At 38.0% G+C, this 20,729-nt stretch overlaps 1 protein-coding gene across 1 annotated transcript in view; it reads right to left on the minus strand.

Moving 5' to 3' along the window:
* The window catches only part of AFF3 (ALF transcription elongation factor 3), a 689,351-nt gene that overhangs the window by 668,237 nt on the left and 385 nt on the right, over positions 1-20,729 (minus strand). The window lies entirely within an intron of this gene.

The following is a 20,729-nucleotide window of genomic DNA, read 5'->3' on the forward strand; positions in this document are numbered from 1 at the left end:
TATAATGGGAAACTATGGACCCCAAGGTAAGAACCTATGCTATACACTGTCTTACTCCATCAATGTTAGTTTTACAATGACATTTTCAGTTCAGCGGGAGGACTTGTTGTATCTCTTGTATTTCTGTATTCCTCACATGCTACCTTGCACACAGTAGGTACTCCACAAATATTTCTTAAATTAAAGGAAATGTTAGTGAGCTGTATCATATAGCAAGAACTAGAGATACTGTGAATTCCTGGTCTGTAAATGGGAGGTTGGGTAACCACAATTCTATGGTTCAGAGTTCTCTTAAGTAGCTACATAAATCACTATCCTTTGCTTGTAAGAATCATGAAACTCCCTCAAGGTGTACAGCCCCAAGTTTAGGGAGTGTGGGAAAACTGGGGAATGGTCATGAGTTGAGGGCTCTTGTGCTGCTTATTCATTAATAAAGCTTCAAAAAGTTTCCAAAAACCTTTCTATAAAGTCTATTCATCATAAAGAACTGTAAGCAAATTGGATGCCCATGCACTAGAGAATAGATAAACTGTGGCACGGTAATAAAATGGAATATCACAATACTGTAGGAAATTATGCATATGATGACTACAGAGAAACACAGGAAGACTTACATGAACAGATGCAAAGTAAAGTAAGTAGAAAAAGGAAACTAATGTACACAATGAATGACAATGAGAAACAAAATGAAAGAACGGCCATATCAAAACCATCTAAAGTGAGGTGCTGTGATTATAACGGCTGAGGTCGGCCTCAACCCCATTCTGCTTGGCAGGGGGGAGGTTGGGCTTAATGTCAGACTTTTCGAACACATTGTGAGTTTTGCAAAATGTTTTTCCCCTATTTTTTTTCTGTATTGGAACAAAAATGGTAAAGTTTTCTGATAGGAAAAGAAGGGCTACACTGGGAAATGAAACTATGTAAAAACAGAAGATATCAATAAAATTTATTTTTAAAAGTGCTTCTATGAGAATTATGAAGCAGATGAAGCTTCCGTAATTGAAATCAACAAACACTAAATTTCTGCTGAGAGTACATATGTTCCCTAAGGCTTTATTCTGGGCTCCCTTCTCTTCAACACTCTCTTTCTTGGTGATCTGCTCCTAGGGGTTCAATTATCTTGATGAAGATAACTCCCAAATCTACATACCCAACCCTAATATCTCTTCTGGACTCCAATCCTGTACTAACAACTACCTGCTAGGTATCTTCAAATGAAGGTACCATAATTCAAACTTAACATGCCTAATGCAGAACTCATTCTTACCCCTCACCCTGCTGTCACCCCCTCACCTAAAACCTCACTCCTCCTCCAAACTTGCATATTTTTGTTGAGGGCATAACTATCCTCCCAGTCCCTAGGTCTGCCACCCCACCCAGCATCATCTGTGAGTCTTCTGTTCTGCCTCACTTCTCTATCCAATCAGTTTGGAAGTCTTATTAAATCTGCCCTCAACATAATTCAATCCTTCTTTTCTCTATCCAAACATCCAATATCCATTCTTTCTAATCTCTAATTCATCCTTCAAATAGGTGCTAAAATAATTTTCCTGATGTACAAATCTAACCTTATCTAACTCCTCTGCTTTAAAAAATCCTCACTGGTTCCCTCTTGCCTCTATAATGAGAAAGGAAAGTCCTTAGTCTGGTGTTGAGAGACCTCTACAATCTGTGTCCAACCTACTATAGAGAGTAATACCATTCTCCCAGTCCCTTGGGCTTGTGACGTCAGAGTGACCCAGGATTCCTCACCATCTCTCACCCTTCATGTCCAAGTGTTGTAGGGCCTGCCAATTTCAGCTTTGCACATCTCTCCAATATGTCCCTGTTCTCTCCTTTCCCCCTACTCTAGTGCTGACCCTCATCCCCTCATTCCTGGATTACTGCAATAGCCTGCTGCTGGTGGGACTGCCAGTCTCAAGTCTGTCCCCACACCAATCCCTTCTCCATTTAGCCGCCAAAGTGATTTTCCTAAAGCACAGGTCCAGTCATGTCATCCCTCTACTCAATAAATTCCAGTGGCTTTCTATTGGTCTCCAGGAATAAATGTAAAATACTGTTTGACATTCAGAGTCCTTCATGACCTGGCCCCCTGCTACTTTTCACATCTTCTTATACTTCAGTCTTCAACATGTGTTTTTTGACCCAGAGACACTGGTCTTCTGACTGTTCTATAAACCACTCTATCCCTCTGGTCTTCCCATGCCTGGAATGCTCTCTCTCTTCCACTCCTGACTACTCACCTCCCTGGTTTCCGTTAAGTCCCAACTAAAGATCCCACCTTCTACAGGAAAGCTTCCTCAAACCCTCTGAATTCAGGGCCTTCCCCTGTTAATTATTCCCTATTTATTCTGTATATACCTTGCTTTGTGTATATTTTTTTACATGTTGTAGATTGTAGACTCAATGAAGGCAGGGGCTACCTTTTACCTCTTTTCATAATTTTGTAATTTTGCAGTGTTTAGCACAATGCCTGGCATATAGTAGATTCTTAATAAATATCTATTGATTGATTGAGGAGACAATTGTCCAGGCGAGGGTTAATGAAGGACTAAATTTTTGAATCATACCAGACAAAGAAACATATAATTGCTAGCAGTGGGAATTGAAAGGAAGGAATATGTGATATGAGAAGAAAGAAATGTGAGAAATGATATAGGAGTAGAAATGCTAAGGCGTAGCAATTGATTGATTGTCTCAGATGAGGGAAAGCAAAATGTCAATGATAACACCAAAGTATTAAGCCTTTGTGACTAAGGCTAGGAAAGATTAATAGAAGTGAAAGAGATGAAGAGAGCAGTGGGTTTTAGAAGGATTGTGAATTTAAAATCTTAACAGAGTTTTATTGTAGTAAGAACTAAAAAGAACAAAACAGTGAATTCTACTTATTGGAATCACTATATAATAAACTGGGGAACAGGCTCAAAACTATAAGTAGTATTGCCCCCATCACAATCTCTTAAAAGAAGATTTTAGAACTCATATTTAGCATATATATTTAATGCTTAGAATCTGAAACTATTTAATAAGAAAACATTCTTTGAAAGTAAAAATGGAAGGCATGGACCTAGAGATAAAACCTACAGTAAGAAAATTTTACAAATGGCAATTTCTTGAGTATATGTCAAATTAAATATATTTAGCTAAAATCCTGAACTTAGGTTTCTTTCAGAAGTATACATTGATTTTTTTTTTGCCTTTTGGAGGGCAATTGGGGTTAAGTAACTTGCCCAAGGCTACACGGCAAGTTTTTTTCTTGTGTGTGTGTTAAGTGTCTGAGGCCGGAACTGAACTCGGGTCCTCCTGACTCCAGGGCCCGTGCTCTGCTCACTGCCTACCTAGCCACCCGTACACGTTGAATTTTGTTCATTATGATTTGTGAGATTCTAGAGGGTCTTCAATCATGATGTTTGTATAAACTAAATCTCTATAGCTAAACTATAAAATGCTCATTCCTTTATTCCTCTTTTGCATGTTCGTGAACTTCCTCATAACTATATATTACTACTAAACAAAGAAGAAATAGAAAGTCTGCAGGAAAGAAATGAAGTCAAAATGTCTATGATCAGTATTTCAATAAAGTAAATAATTAATAGGCCTAAGGAAGCATATTAGACTTTGCTCTTCCTATTCAGAATCACTGAGGACTAAAAGTGATTTTAATCTCACCTAGAGATGTTGAAATGCAACATAGAGTATCTTTTTCCCCTAAGATTTTAAAAATATTTTTTTCATTCACTCAAGAAAAAATGTTTTCTGGCATACCCGCCATCCTGAAAAAAGGTAAGGAAAAGATCCTGTCGGTTCTCTAGGCAAGTAAGTTGAGTGACAGGAATTAGAAAAGATTTTCTAGGCATCAGAAGATCTTCAGACAGGCCCATTAAAGAACAGCTAATCTGTTGAAGTTTTAATTCTCTTCTAATGGGTTTTCTTCAAAGTACTTTACATCAGTAGCAATTAGTTCAAAATATTGCCGCTTATGTCCTCATACAAACTAGAAAGCATGATTGCATTTCCATTTATCTGGTTTATATTTTCACTTTGTCCCAGTATCCTACAGGTATTAAATCCCACTAAGTGCTTCATAATGTTAGTCACACTACTCAATTTCATTAGAATTAACTGAGAAAAAAAATCTGTTAGTACTCTTACTCCAAACATACCTGAACGTCCAACTTGTGTGTTGAATATCAAAGTGCACATGTCCACATGTGATGATCACAGATTTCAGAAGAAGGAAACATACACTGCTCTCTCATATTTTTAAAATCAGGAGGAATAAACTGGACCAAAGGCAACTGCAGGCTGTGAGTTTGCTCTGATTTGCTTTTGTCTAGGGACTTCACATTAGGGACCTCAGGGATGGTGGGGTGACAGGACTTTGTCCCAGGGCACCAAAATCTAAAGAGCATCTGAGAACTCTTGTCGCCTTTCAGCCTTGTGGAAATAACTGAACTTAGCACAGAGGTAGGAAAAGTAGTTAACACTGGAAAAGGCAAGATGGCTCCCTCTTCATAACCATGACCACATCCAGAAACACTCTTTCCCTAGTCTGGCTCTATCCTGTTCTCTGCTTACTCTCCACCCAGAATTAACTGATTTGAGAATCTGTTTCGTATTGTTTGTCCTCAGGTGTAAGAATTTCTAGTTGCAGCTTTGTTGGAATATGGAGTTTCACTAAAAGCCCTTTACTCATGCTTGCTTGTTTTATCATCACTTACACTTACTGGAATCTCAGTCTTGATCCCACATATATTTTTTATTAAAGTGTTTGAAACTGGCTTTTGAGAGCATAAAGCTTTTTTGCTAAAGTCCATAAAACCTAAACTAGTTTTTTTAATCATACAACTCTGCCTCAACATTTCTCAAGAAACATGGGCACCTCACTTTTAATTCATAATTCATTGGGAGAGCAGGAAGAGTAATGAGTCATTAGATCATGATGTAAGATTGATAAAGTCTTATTGTGTTTCCCATAATACCTTGCACACAGTACGTACCCAATAAATACATTAAATGACTCTTAATACAAAAGTTTATAATAAAAAACTATTTAATGAATAGCTTCTTAATAGTTAAACATGCATTTCCTTTTCATGCTACATGACTGCCAATATTTAAAAATTAGTATTCCTGACCCTGGAGTCAGGAGGACCTGAGTTCAAATCAGACCTCAGACACTTAACACTTATTAGCCATGTGACCTTGGGCAAATAACTTAACCCCAAGTGCCCTGCCCTCCCCACTCCAAAAAAAAATTAATATTCCATTTTGCTAAATGTTTTCTAAGACTTTCATCTAATAATATTTCATAACATTCATGGTGGAGATGATTAGGTACAGTATTCTTTTCCTAAATATAAGAAATTTCTCAGAAATAGAATGGTAGATAAACACATAGTCTGATTTAGAGTGATTTCCCTTTTTGTTTATTTTCACCTCTTATTATGTATGTTTGGTCATTTAGGTTGTTATCATTTCATTAGTTTTTTTTTATTGATTCTCTGTCATATGAAGTCAGAAAGTGGCCATTGAAGGCAGTAAAAAGAAAAATTAGCAAATAGAAAGAATAGTTCTTTTACATTATAATATATATATTCATAATATGGCGACTCCTAATGTGACTCTTTGACACTAAGAGAATTGGGATTGAAGAGTGGGCAAATAACTGAGCAAATTATTTACCATTTTAATTTAAAGCAAAGTTACTGATTAACAGCGCCCCTCAAATTCAGTCCACTTAGTAATTTTTTATTTCTTTGCAATTAGGCAAACCAGATAGATGCCATAAACAACCTTTAGAGCTTGTTGATTTGGCAATTTAATCTGAGATGAGTGGAATTACTTCTCTTCAGGCTTCCCGTAGGAGAGGACTCTGATACAATGTCACCTTATGAGGTATATTAGTAATTAATGCAGCAATGAGAGGAGGGGGAAACAGATGGAAGAAGCACCCAGATCTGGTCTATATGAAAACTGAGAACATGACAATAAGATCCACTCCCTTGGAGGTCAAAAGAATTTAACTCATGCTTTTATACCATATGCTATAATCCGTCAGACTTCATAAGAAGCCTGGGTCATTGTAGGTCAAGAAATTGGACAGGACACATGCTGGCGTTGGGCAAAGCAACGATCATAATGCAATAAAGAGCGTGTCTTCATCTGAAGCAATGAGGCAGCACCAGACTCGACCCCTTGGTACCAAGGGCGATGAGACTCTAGCATACTATCATAGAGATAAAGCATTGATTCAGAAGTCTCTTAGGGTCACTGAAGCTCCAGGATGTTTAAGGCTTGGTTGCCTGAACTGGAAACTGGGATGGTGGGAGGAGCTGGGAGAGCTTGTGTTTGTGTGTTTTGGGGATGGGGAGGAGTGGCAAAAGGATGAGTCAGGAAGAAAATTCTTATCATGAGAGATTCGGAAGAACAAAATAAATAATGTCGTCAGTATAGGGGCTGGGTGGGACGTGGAAACAGAGTTGGAAAGGGGGCACTTTTTTCTTCTGTGATGGTAAGGAGATAGTTTAGTTTTGCTGGGTAGTGAAAAGGTCCCTCCGCCTGGCAGAATATCACTAGTTACCTTCAGGGTTACTATAGGTCTCTCCATTTGTCATATGTGTAAACGTGCATTACAAGTTTATAACAACATAGAGTCTAGAGAGATAAGAGACTCTTGGGATGTTTATTCCAACAATCCCATTTTTTAGTTTAAGAAACTAAATCCAAGAGATATCAAATGACTTGCAAATGGTCACAAAACCAGAAAACAGCAAAGTTCAGTATGTGCTACAACCAGAATATGATTTTTTAAATCTCCTATTGAAACTTCTCACTAATTTAGACATAATTACTCCATTTTTAATTCTAAATAGAGGTGATTTATATTATATGTGTTTATATAGGAATAACGATGAGTCAACAAAAACATGTTGACTACTATGTATGTGCAAAATATGGTGCTAGCCCAACAGGAGATACAAGGAAGAATATGCTAGAGCCCATGTTCTCAACAGGAGGAAGCATTTACTCAGTTTATCTCCCTCCAGGTTAATAAATGCTTATTTCATTCATTAAACGAGCACAGGCCTAAGGCCTAGAAGAAATTAGGCTAATCCTAAGAGAAACCAGGTCAAAAGAAATGTAATAGAAGCTGCAAATTCAACCTCTGGCCGTGGTTTTGTTCCTCTCTAAGTCAGAGAATGAACACTGCTATCTGCTGTATCGGGTTGCCATGAAAATAGTCAGTGTTCTTGAAACCACCCTGCAAAGCCTACGTTTCCATAAAATGCCAGGGTCATAGATTTAGAGCCAGCCATCTAATCCAGTCTCCTCCTTTTGATGAGGAGGAAACTGAGACCCAAAGGTCATGGTGGGTCTAGGATATGATTCGAGATCTTTGGAATCCAAACTCCGCACTACACTACTACTCACCAAGTCGATCCTATTCTTAATCATTCTAAAGGAAGAAAATCTACGAGTCTCCCCATTCCCAGTTTCAGTGTCTCATAGCCCCTTAAATCACCAAGCTATTCATTTTGTTTTGCCTAAATTCCCTCCTGATACAAATTAAGTTCCTTTCCTCTCGTCGTTTCTTCAAAGATGGTTAACTTTTATATTAATAACTCTCTTTATGGAATCATAAAATCATAAGCCTGGAAGAGATGTCAGAGGTCATCTGGTCCATACCTATCATAGGCACAACCCTGAAAAGAAACCTTAAGGGGGTCTGTATGATGAATACCTTAGACAAAATCCAGATTCTATCTCTACTTTCACTCCTTTACTGCCATACTGTCATTATCGTTATTAATAAAGTTATAATCAGGTGTTGAGGTAGATTTCAGCAGCTGTGGTGAACAGTTGTTACCATTTTCTTCATCCATAAAACTTGTCAATGATGTGGTTTTATGACCATGCAAATAATTAAAAGAAAATAATATGTAGATAGTGTGCTTTTTCTAGATTTTAAATACTGACAAGCCAAGCACTACTGAAATGTGACAGGAAGCCATACTCAGTTCAGCCATAGTGATGTCTCATTAATTAGAGATCTACTAATTCAAAATTTTCAATGGGTGAGACAAAGTATGGGATTTTCAATGAATTCAGAAGGTTTTTTAAGTGGTATAAATCTAATCTCCTAGGTATAGAGCTTGAAGGGACTTCATTGGCCGCCTAGGCCAAACCTTCATTTAAAGATTAGGACCCACAGAGTTTAAATGCTTTTTCTAAAACATATAGTAAGTGTAAGAACAAGGGTTTGAAGCCTTCATGTCCATTGATTATAGATCAATACTTTTTTGTTTTTGTTTTTTACTCCAAGACTTTGATTTTAATGATATAATAATATATAACAAAGGTCCTATTAAAAGTTACTTTTTTATTCAGTAATATTTTATTTATATATTGGTGCAAAGTTGTTTTATTAGTTGATGTGTAGTTTTAAAAATATATGTATGTATATATGTATATGTAAGTGTGGGTTCACAAAGAGTTGGCTACAACTGAAATGACTGAATATATATGCATATTTATTCATGAGTGTATATATACACACATACATGTATATCTATCTATCTCCATAGATATAGACATCCATTGAGAGAGATAATAGAGACAGATGATAGATGATTGATATACAGATGATAGACAAAGATGATAAATAAACAAACTATAATCTTAGCACTGGAACTTTAGGATCATGTTAGGTAATTCCTCATTTTATAATTGGTCAAACTAGGACCAAGGATAAATGACTTGCCCAAGGTCACACATCTACTGAGTGGTCAGGTCAGGGCTAGAATTTATATTTAATAGTGTATGTACACTTCATATATATATACATATAATATCACTTGAAAGTAATTAAATAATGAAAAATTATTCTGGCATTAGGATTTTTTACTAATTTGGATAGAATAACCTTCCTTGTCCTGATTAATTCTGAATTAATGTGATTTTCCTGATCTTTACCAGATACTGATTTCCTGACAGAGAGAAAGAAGCTTCTCCTGGATTGGTCCTGTTTAGGCCTTTCACTAATCCATTAAACAAATATTTACTTAGTCCTTTTTGTTTATATTTCCTTCCCTAATATCTGATGCTTACTGCTTCTCTGTTTCCAAAGTCTGATATATTCCTCATAGGAATCATTATTCCAATTGCGAGCATGCCAAGTCAGCGTACAGTTTACAACCCCTCCATTCCAGCTATCTTTCTTCCAATCATTCCTAAATCTCCCCAGGAAAAGAATATATATATACACACAGACCTATAAATCTGGAGGACTGTAGGTCACTAAGAATGGCTGGAACCATCAATACCGAGTTTTATCATTACACATAAAACTTGGGGGCCCTAGGGTGTCAACTTGTTCATCTAGGAGGCTGAGAGTTTAAAAAAAAATAATCCTGCCACCTCCCCAGGTTACTTGGGGTTTCGTTTGCTTTCCTAATTTTCTGTCCAGATATGAGAAGGAAGAGTAATGCAGTTTCTTTCAGATTGTAAATTTTAATTCCCCTGAACTCTGAATATCTTAAGTCATCCTTGGGGCTTTAATACAAATAGTGGGGCTAGGAAGGAAGCTAGCATTCTGGCAAGTCCCCTGCCAGTCAAAAGCTCCAGTCCCTTTACCCTGTGCATGCTGTAAGATTCTGAACCTGCTTTGTTTAAAACTACAAGCCTACGAGAAAAATCATCTAAAAGGGTGAGTTCTTAAAGGGGGGGGAGTAATATGTGTCATTAAAATAGTTCTTTTTGCTCCCCCTTCAGAATGAAATTGGACATTAATAGGAAGGTCAGCATCATGCAACATCAAATGCATTTTCAGGAGCATAAATGTAATTCTGATATGAGAAACTACAGACCCTGTTCCTGATAGCTGCACTGAGCTCTCCAAAAAATACAACAGCAGCACAGCCGATCAGCACTATCCGGGCAATCCGGGCACTTTATTCATTCTTCCCCAAGCACAGTCAGTGCAGTTAAGGGTAAATGTTTCATCCTTCTACACTTAGACATGCATATATTCATGTGCTGCACCATGGTACGGAAATGAGCTAACAGATTATACAATTTGATTTCATATATCAGATCTATAAAAATACAAGGAAAGGGCATTGGTATGGATGTAAATTAGATTAAGATGATTTTTCCCCATTCGTTTTGATGCTACAGTGTATTTCCTCAGGAAGACAGCTTACCCTGGGGCCTCTTAACCCAGTCGCCCAATCAGGTAGGTAAATTCCCTATCCAACACAAAATGGTGAATCAAGAAGGCTGTTCAGAACTCATGGGAAGAGATTATAGGTCACAATCTTTAGAGCTAAAAGAAACCTTAGGGGTCATCTAATTATAGTCCTTCATTTTATAGCAGAGGTTAAGTGACTAAGTTCACATAGGTAGAATCTGACTGAACCAAGATTTAAGCCTATCTCATCCCAGTGAAAATGTGGGGCTCTCTCCACTCCACTCCACACCACACCACAGAAGCTTTAGCCACTGTGAGGAAGCTGAGAAGGCAGGATCGGAAGGATCCATCCACTACTCACCAGCACTCTCCATAGTGCCATCACACTGATCCGGGACTTTTTTGCTGTTTTGGCTTGCTTTTTGTTGCAGACTCAAGCACTAGGAAAGACACTGACCTTTGTGAGGCAGTCTACATGCTAGCAGGACTCACGGCCTTTCAAGGAAATGACAAGGTACTTCTCACCTGCCACATGACACAAGAAGAGAGCAGGGCATCACCGATATAGCTCTCTTGTCAGCAATAGAAGGTACCAAATTCCAAAATTCAGAATCACCAGAAGTGATCATTCTAAGTCTTACTTGAAGCTCTCCCACCTGTGTTTCTGAGTTCTAGAGTTTAACGTCATGTTTCAACTGTCGTCTCGCTTAGGAACCTCCCTCAGCACTGAGGACTTCTTCACTCTGCAGCATCCATCCAACCTATCGCTAGGGTTGGGGAAATCTTTCCGCCATGCCAACCTTTGTCTCACATTGCTGAGTTCTTCCCAATGTCAATTTTGCAAAGGGGCCTAGCCTGGTCAACTCTCATTCTCCCAGCTATGCTTCTTCCTTTCTGGACTTCAGCACCGTGCCCACAACATGATACCTTCCAACACCTCCCTTTTCTGTTCCCTTTTCTGCACAATCTTCTTTCATGAAAATGGGAGCCTCTTGAAGACGTCTTCCTTTTTTTCCAGTTTTTGTGTTCCCAATTCTTAGTATCAAGTCTAGCTTGTGGTTAGTGATTAATAAATGTTTTTGTTTTCTTACGGCCTTAGGTTTTGAAGCTGGCTTTTTGTGCAGATCTGTAATAACAATTTCCACATTATTCATCTAGTTTTATAGAAGACTCCATCCTGTCTTATGTTTTTTTTTTCTTCTGAGCGTCCATCAGAGTAAAAAACCTGGTGACCTCGGATTGTGACAGATAGCCTATGCCTTTAATAAGGTTTTTGTCTAAATCATTTGACTATGTCATTATTCTTATTATTTCTCAAAACCCACAAAATGGAATTTTCTTGAATGTGCATGGAGAGGCATCAGCAGTGCTTTTATAAATTGAGTCAATAAATAAATAAATGCATCCTCCACCACGGACCTGGCCTATAACCCTTTTAAGCACCGAGTTCCAACTGAAGACAATGAGAGCCTGACATTCAAAGGGTAGACTAAATTAGTGGAAGTTAATATTGCATTAGAAATGGTTAAATACAATTAATCAGATAACACATATGTTGAGCCATCATCGTACAAGATCATATCACTGCCACTGGGCTGTGATGACAGTAGAACTCACAAGGGAGCTAAATCATACCGGAGAAATACATAACTGCCCAAAGGAAGATGGTTAAATTCTGGCTGAAGCATTATCATCCCCTCTGTTCTTCCCTGTTTCTCCTACTTCCCACTTGAAGCACACTTGGCCCTCAATTTTCAAATGCTTATTATCCAAAGTAAATTTTCTAGGGGGGGCTAGGTGTCACAGTGAATAGAGCAACGGCCCTGGAGTCAGAAGGACTTGAGTTCAAATCCAGCCTCAGACAGTTGACACACTTACTAGCTGTGTGACCTTGGGCGAGTCACTTAACCCCAAGTGCCTTGCCTTCCCCCCTCCAAAAAAACAAACAAACAACAAAAAAACCCAAAAGAAATGATTAGTCCCAAAGTAACATAGCATCAAAGAATCTCCGAGTTTGAAGGAATTTCACATCCGTCTAGTCTACCCTGTGCCTAAACATATATTAATATTCGACTTTTGCTCAAAAATGTCTAATGAGAGTTAAGTTCCGGGGGTGCACTAAATCTGCCAACCAGGAACCTGTTCAATTTTCAGTGTGAACATATACACCTCAGAAATCAGCGAATGCTCTGAGTCAGGGCTTGATTTATTGTTCTGTTGATTGTCTAGACTTAAGAAAGCAATGGGAAAATTTAATAATGCCAATTAAACTTTAAAATGTCTTACAGTTCAACTTTCCCCCTTCTGGAGAGTCAGTTGTTAAACATTTACCAGTACACTGCTAATGGTAAACTTCTTTTTCCCAAGGCACTTGTGGATAGCTCTCATTTTAAAGGAATTTTACTTCATGAGCTGGAGAAGGAAATGGCAAAGCACTCCAGTGTCTTTGCCAAGAAAACCCCAGATGGGGTCACGAAGGGTCAGACGCCAATGAAATGACTGAACAACAACAAAAGCTTTACCTCAAAAGTAAATTTGCCTCTTAGAAGCCCCCCCCCCACAAGCACCCCCACAACCACCATTGATCCTAGCTTTGTCTAGGGACAAACAAAGCCAAACGCATCCCTTCTTCCGTGTTACAGTGCTTCGAATGCTTGAAAACAGCTTGGATGCGGCCTTCTCCAGGCTGAATATCCTCAGCTCCTTCAACCTGTCCTTATATTCCACAAACTTCAAAGTCTTTCAGAAGCTTGCTTGTCCTTCCATGGGGGCTCCCCAGCTTATAACATCCTTACTAAATGGTGACGTCTCCAACCGGATGCAGTACTGAAATGTCCACTGACTGTGGAGGAGAGCATCACTGTCATCTCCCTAGTCCTGGACACCACGCTCCCATGCAAACGCACCACGACCGCATTGTTTTTCTTAGATGCTTTATCTCAATGTTGACTCATAGAGAACTTGCAGTCAACTAAAAGCCTCGGATCTTTTCTTTATCCCAGAGAAGCCACCAACGAGGCACACCTCTACCATACGGAACGCATAAAGGTGATTTTTCTGAACCAAACTATAAGACTTTATATTTATTCCTATTAGATTTCATTGTTATTAGTTAAAATTTAATGTTCTATCCTGTCAAGATCTTTTGAAATCCCAACTCTTATCATTGATTATGTTATCTATCCCTCATAGCTTCCTGTCACCCGCAAATCGGATAAGCATACCATCTATGCCTTTATCCAAGTTGCAGATGAATTCCCTTCCCCCCAAATCCCATCCCATATTCCTTCACAGTATGTTTCTAAGACTCATGGCCCTACTATCCTTTGGTATGCTTCATAAATGAAAATTGATTTTTACCATGTCTAAACAAAACCCAATTAGGATGGTGAATGCATAACTCTCCTTACCCAAGTCCCAAAGCATATGTCAAAGCAAAATAGAGACCACCATCACTCCCTTCTATGTCACCCCTTGACACAATACACCCCTTTGTCCATATTTTCCTGGTACAAGAGGATACAGGGAATTTTCAATGAATCTGTCCAACAGCACAGTAGCTCAGCCTGCCAACTTAGTGTGCTTTCATTCAGAGTAATGACTGTGGAAGGTGGCATGTGGCACCTGTAATGGGGGCATCTAAGGCTGACGGCATTCATTCTTCCCTCCAGGGAGAGGGCAGGGTTGTCTTTCTAACAGGACACTAGGGAAAACCCAGTTTCCAGTCTTGGTCCCAAGGCAGTAGTACAGTGATTCTATAAAGAATTGTTCCCCAGAGTCTCTGGGAGAAAAATAACTTATCCTGGGACCTGGGTGTCTGTTAGAGATTCCAAGAGATCCCTGACGAACCCCAAAGTGTTGAGAAGTCTAACTGTAGCCCACAGCACAGTATCATCTGCTGATAAGCTGCTGTGGTAGCTGGAGGATCGCCACTGTGAGGAGCAGATAGGGACAACAGAAGTAGTATGAATGATGGTTAACCCATTTATTCCCGAATTTATCTTATCCCAAGGATGTCTTTGTTTTATGTTGTTTTTAATTTCCTACCATACCTTGTCCCCACTTGGGCCCAATTAAACCAAGAAACAAAACAAAGGAAAAATCACACCAGGATTTTATTTGACAGAAAGGCTCAGAAAAATAAAAATAAATGCTGGACCAAATGTAACCTTCAGGCATTGTGAAATGCTAATGTTACTCTATAAAAATCCAGCCTCACTCCCCCCCACCCCACCCCCCGCCATCTCTTCCACAATTCATTCTCAGACAGCATCCCCAGAGAAGACAATCCAGTATTTCCAAATAGCTTCTGAATGTCAAAGGGACCTTCACTCCCAGGTGACAGCTATTTAAACTGACACATAGCACCTAAGGTTCCAAAATAAATATCTTAAACCTAAGTCATTCCTTCACAAACATGCAAAAACCCTCAGAATTCCATAGCATAATAAACCCGTATTTCAAAAATAAGCTGTGAAGTCTCAAAAAGTAAAAGCAGATCTGCGATTTCCCAAGGTTGATGCTTATTAACCTGTGCAGCAAAGACTACTTTTTAAGTAAACTACTGGAGAGCTAATTAGCATTTCAATGAGAGATGATACCAAGTCTTCTCTGATGCTCCACAGATAGGAAAAAGCTCAGGTGCGACAAAAGCAATTTCCCTAAGACTCTCCTACCCCCATAGGAGTCTACTGCAGAACTTCTGAAAATCATTATCATGTCTACATGAAAGGTGACTCCAAACTACTTTCAGGCATGCAAGAAGACAACACCGAGATATTACAGGGAACTACTCTCAGAGAAACAGAGTCACTTCAATTCAACTACTTGTCCAAGACTGATGATGATGAGACCCATCGGGGAGGACTTCAAAGCATGTATTTACCCTCTCACTATTGGGATATGAAAGACAAAAATATGAAAATGAATCAAATAAATGAATTTTGCATCATCCAAAATCTGTCATCCTTCATTAGTACATACAAGAGCTGGAAGGGATCTTAGTGTTGACTTTGTCAAATACTGCAGAAACCGCTTCTGCAGTATTATTCAGAAGGCTATCCAGCTTCTATCTGGAGACCTCTAGAGACGGAGAGTTCATTATATCCTCAAGCAGCTCGTTCCATATTTGGACAGTTCTAAATCTTAGAAAGTTCTTCCTTATATTGAGATGCAATCTGTCCTTGTAACTCCCACTTATTCATCTTAGCTCTGCCTTCTAGAAATTCACGAATCAAATCTATTCCCTCTTCCATATGATGTGATTTCAGACTTCTCACACCATCCTAGCATAATTGGCTATGTATTAATTTCTGTGGAAACAAAACAGTGATTGGCTTGATGTAATTTAATGACATCCATGATGCTAAATGAAATCATTCAATATGATGGTTTATTTATTTTCAGGAAAATGTTAGAGATGATTTAATAATTAAATACCTACATGTAATAGTAGTACAACCATCAATAGTGGTGCATTAATCTGCTATATATGTGCATATACCCATGAGGCAGTATAGCCTGATGGATTGAGAACTTGCCTAGCAGTCAGGAAAACCTGAGTTCAAATTCTGCTTCTAAGACATACGGGCTATGTTTTCATCGCCTGTTCATACACCATTTCACATAACCTGTCAAGTATTGCAGGTAATGTTCTAAGACATTAAGTTACAGAGAAGGTGCTGGGCTGCATGGAAAGAGGGAAATATCACAATCTGAAACAAAATTTCACTGGGTTGTCCTCAGAGACGGAGCACTGAACTGGATGGGCCATGTGTCTAACCCAATAAGGCTTTTTTCATGTGTTCATATTTGTTTTTAAAAGAATTAAGTTTTTGAGGGGAAGAAGTAATCATACTTAGCATTCATGGAGCAATTGATAATATTATTTAACCTCACAACTTTGCTCCCATTTCATAGGTGATTCAGGATTCCCCTTTATTTAACTCATGCTATGCTGGTTTTAGATTTACTTTGTCTGAGGCCTAAGGCAAAACAGAGTCAGGAGTAGAGACAGTCAGATTCAGAAATCTTACTTAAATTCCCAGGCTTAAGAGAATGGACAATCTTCAAAATAAGTTTGCAGTTTTTATTTTTAAAATACAAGGAAATATTATGTTATCATAAAATGCTATTAAATCATAGTTCACATTTTTGTCACCAAGGACCTTGACACCATCATAACATTTTAAAATTTATTTTGGGTGAATATTACTTTATCAAAGAATCATTCCATTCACCATGAAAATTCTTGCTACCTAGTTTGAGGGGTTACTTGTTTTTTGTAGAGTTTTCATTTCAATGTGATTTTAACCATGTTCTTCCCAAGGAACTTTGTTGAGGCCAAGAAATCTAAATTTAATTGTTGATCTACTTTTGTTTGTATGTGAATTTTCCCCAAAATTACATCTTTATCTTTTCACAATACTTTCCCTCAGTATTTCAGAGATATATAATTTCATCACTGTAGGTACACCTTCACATGGCATTGAGTGCAACCCTTTCATAACTTAGGAGCTGGTCTTTGAGAAGTGCCTGGACTGAGAACTTTATCACCCCATGGCCAACCTAGTGATTAGGCTCTCCATACTTAGCTAAACTGGTCCTCAGAAAATAGACCTATAGACTATGACTGAGATCATCCCTGAAATCTTAGCATGTCCATGATCATCTCTATTCTATAGTGAGGAATCCAAATAGAACTTTATTCTCAATATTTCTACTTTTCACAAAAGAGTTCGGAGCATAAGAAGGAAGCATTTCACCAGGAATAATAAATATATCCATCATCTTCACCCACCTACACACACAACATGTGCTGATTGTAGATGTAGTAGAGAAAGGATGAGTATTAAATACTTCATTTACTGTAATTATGAAAGCTTCATCTTAGAAAAAAATGTTAACACAAAGTATTTAGGTAAAATGGAATCAATATTGGCTTATGTTCAATTAAATTCGGATTGATAAACATCTATTCAACATCTACTATGTACAAGACATTATGTTAAGTCTGGAGACACAAAGACAGACATGACCCCAATACTGCTCTCCAGAAGCTTCTAATCTCTCAGGGCAAATAGAACATGTCCATAAATGACTATGATATAAACAAGAGTGAAATGTTAAGTTCTGGACAAGAAGGTTTTCTATCTTTAGGGTCTAGATAAAGCAGTAGCAGGGGTGCTGGTGGTGTGGTGGTAGTTGTATTATCTTTATTTATATCTTCATTGTTTGCATTTCAATAATGACTTTTTACCCAATACCTAAGGTGTATTTCCCTAATTTATTTACAGAGGACAAATAAGGACAAATTTTCAATATGTTACTTTGGAACATATTTCTATTTTCTCCAGTTTTTGAAACCATGTTGTTAACTGAAAAATCCTTTATGTATTATAGAAAATATTGTGTCAATATCTTTGTTTCAGTCATGAATTAATTGGTGATTGTGATTTTATCATTTCTAGAATATAAGCTGTTTGAGGGCAGTCAGGGACTGTCTTCCTTTTGTCTCCCGCATGCCCACCTCTAGCACTCTGCTCACAGTAAGCCCTTAGTATATGCTGATTTAATAGAGCTAAACATTGAGAGGGACAATGAGGATGCTTCCATTCTGTTGGGGAGTATCTATTGTCATCAGCATGAGCGACAAAGGGAAGAGGAGTGAAAGCTAATGCTGGAGCAAGATCGGATGAGGGTGGAATAGGAAGACTGAAAGGTCCTTTACCCCCAACTGGGCAGGGAAAAAAATCATCAAAGCAGAATCATGGGCAGAAAACAGAAAGGTGCCCATTTCCAGATGTCTTAAACAGTGGCTAAGAAATGAGAAGTGGAGTCAGAGATGAAACTAGGGGATCACAATAGAACTTTTATGATAGATTTTCAATGAAAAATTGAGGCAGCCAAAAGCTGCTATTTAGAATCAAAAAGAGATTTTGCTTAGTTAGTCCAGACTGTCTACTTAAATTATCAAATTAATCCTGTAACAAATGGACTAAACTCTTCATTTTGACTGCATTAAACATAGCTTTAAGCACAACCATTTGGGGATATCTGTATAAATAGTTCTTTGACCACCAAGCTTCCACTATACTACATCAGATGCAATGTCAAGGCATCATTGAGAGACCACAACTTGTTTTGTGGGAAGAGAAAAAAAAGAATGCTTGCCAATTAAGAAAATTATTTTGATTGACTTTTAATTCTATTTTGCTATTAGGAAAAATCCCCAAAGATTGGGTTTTCCTGTTCTGAGTATTCAAGAAAAAAGGATTTTTCCCCTTTATTTAACTCATGCTATGCTGGTTTTAGATTTACTTTGTCTGCTAAAAATTATACTTGTAACATTTTCCTTCAAGTATATATTAACTTTTTTCCCCTAAACTACTATCTTTATTAGTAACACTAAACTTTGCCAGTATGATTCTAGAATTGCTTTGGAGAACTATAAATTTTAAACCCCATAAATGCCATAACACTTGCTTTTGTATATATGTATACACATTATACACATACACACATGTATATATTTATGTGTGTATGTATATCTACATCTACATATATATATATATATGCAAACATATATAAATGGTTTGGAGAGTTTAGGGTTTTTTTCTTTTTTAATGGAAGACATTATCCAAAAGCTCAGAATAATTTTAACTGAATTACTGCTAGACTTCATGAAATATTTATACTAATCCTAGTTCACAGAATCTCAGTATCAGAAGAAACCCGAGAAGTCTTCTATTTTAACCCCTGAAAAATATAGGAATCCCTTCTCCAAATATAGGGTCCTTTAAAAAAAAACCTTAATTCACAAATTGATTAATTTTTGTAAAATGTGAATTGAGTATCTAGTTTGAAAAACTAGCAATACTGCCACAATCATATCAAACACATGGAATAGGGACTAAAGCTGTACATGGATCTCCCAGATGATGAAATTCCCTCTAGTGCAGGTGGTAACTTTCTCTAAAATTTATAGTCTCAGAATGTTGCCCAGAGCACCGTGAGATTAAATAACTTGTACAAAATGAACTAGCCAGCATATGTCAATGAGTGGGACTTGAACTCAGGATCTCCTAGCTTTAAGGCCATCTTTCTTTCCATTATGCCATGTTGCTTCTCTTGATCTTTTTTAAATGTTAAAAAAAAAAATCTGGTCATATATGCCTGGGTTTCTTTTTAATGATGTTTCTCTTTTTACTTTTCGTTGTTTAAAAATAGTAAATCTCTTGGAGTGAATCCACAGTGATGATTAACTACCTTTTAGAAGCCAACGGGTTGTTTCTGTGTTATTTTCAGTCAGCAAATGGACAGCAGCATCCAAAATAGCCTGAAATAATAACTTATTGTCCTTTCCTGGAAAACTGCCTTTTAAAATGAGCTAAACTCATTTTAAGAATACATTTGTACCTGGAAAGATATTGCATTTGTTCCAACATCCAACATGACAAAAATATAAATTCCTGCAATAACAGCAACTGTAACTGAAAAGCTTATAACCTCCAGTATAGGAGCCATGAGCAGCCCCACGGTAGTTAGGACCTGCTTTACAGTAATAGCATGTTTCATAGGCATAGTCTATCAGCTCTTTGAAGTTTCCAACTTCATGTAGAAAAGTTTTATTTCATTAAGGCCCCATCTTTGTGCGTTTTTAAGAGGCAACATTATGAGCAGGAAGCTGCCCTAATCATGAGAGCTTTTAAAAGAAGCTGTTCAGTAACACATCGGCTTTTGTGTCCAGGTTTTTGGCTACACCTGTCACTGGAAATATAAAATACGGTGGTGGAAACACGAAATACCAAAAGTTTAGGTAACACACCCAATCCTAATATGATGTGTGGCATGTATGTACCAGTGGACCGAAAACATCATGTTTCACATTTTTAAACAATGGGTGCTAAAGGCAAAGCACTTCGAATTTTAAAGACATCTGAACACTTAACTGATCTGAAGCAGAAGAAGAAAAAGAAAGAATTGTCCAGTTCTACAAATAAGCGATTGCCAGAGCCACGACAACGACAACATGAATTTAATATTCCTGTTCCAGCAGATGTTGGTCCCGTAAATATGAAATATAATACAAGTTCCTCCAGGAATGTGCAGGCTGCAATTTCACTACCTGAAGAGAATGGTTCCAAACATTTAACAGATAGTGAAAGGACGGAGAGGGGGGAATAGAGGGGGATGATGAAGCAGCCAATAGGATTTTTAAGACAACCGCAACTAGAATTAAACTGCTTCAAGCAGCCTTTTTTACGTACAGCAGCTACTCCTTATGGGAAGTCAATGCAACAGAGCGGGGAGATTTGTCCCTGGCTCCCCATCCTCATATTGCAAGCAGCAAGCATCGGATAAAGGGATAAATGGGGGGGGGGCGCTAGGTTGGGGTTCGGAAGTAGGAGGAGCAGAACAACAGAAGTTGATGGGTGGGATAGGGATGAAGAGAGGTGACCCAGAGGAATTATAGACCACAAGGGATCAGTTTCCCTAAAACAACATCTCTGGAATTCCCCCATCGAAGACACTCATC

This window comes from Petaurus breviceps, unplaced genomic scaffold, assembly GCF_028583685.1.
Source record: "Petaurus breviceps papuanus isolate PSGF00001 unplaced genomic scaffold, PetGlider_PUasm1.0 90849, whole genome shotgun sequence".
NCBI classification, from domain to species: domain Eukaryota; kingdom Metazoa; phylum Chordata; class Mammalia; order Diprotodontia; family Petauridae; genus Petaurus; species Petaurus breviceps.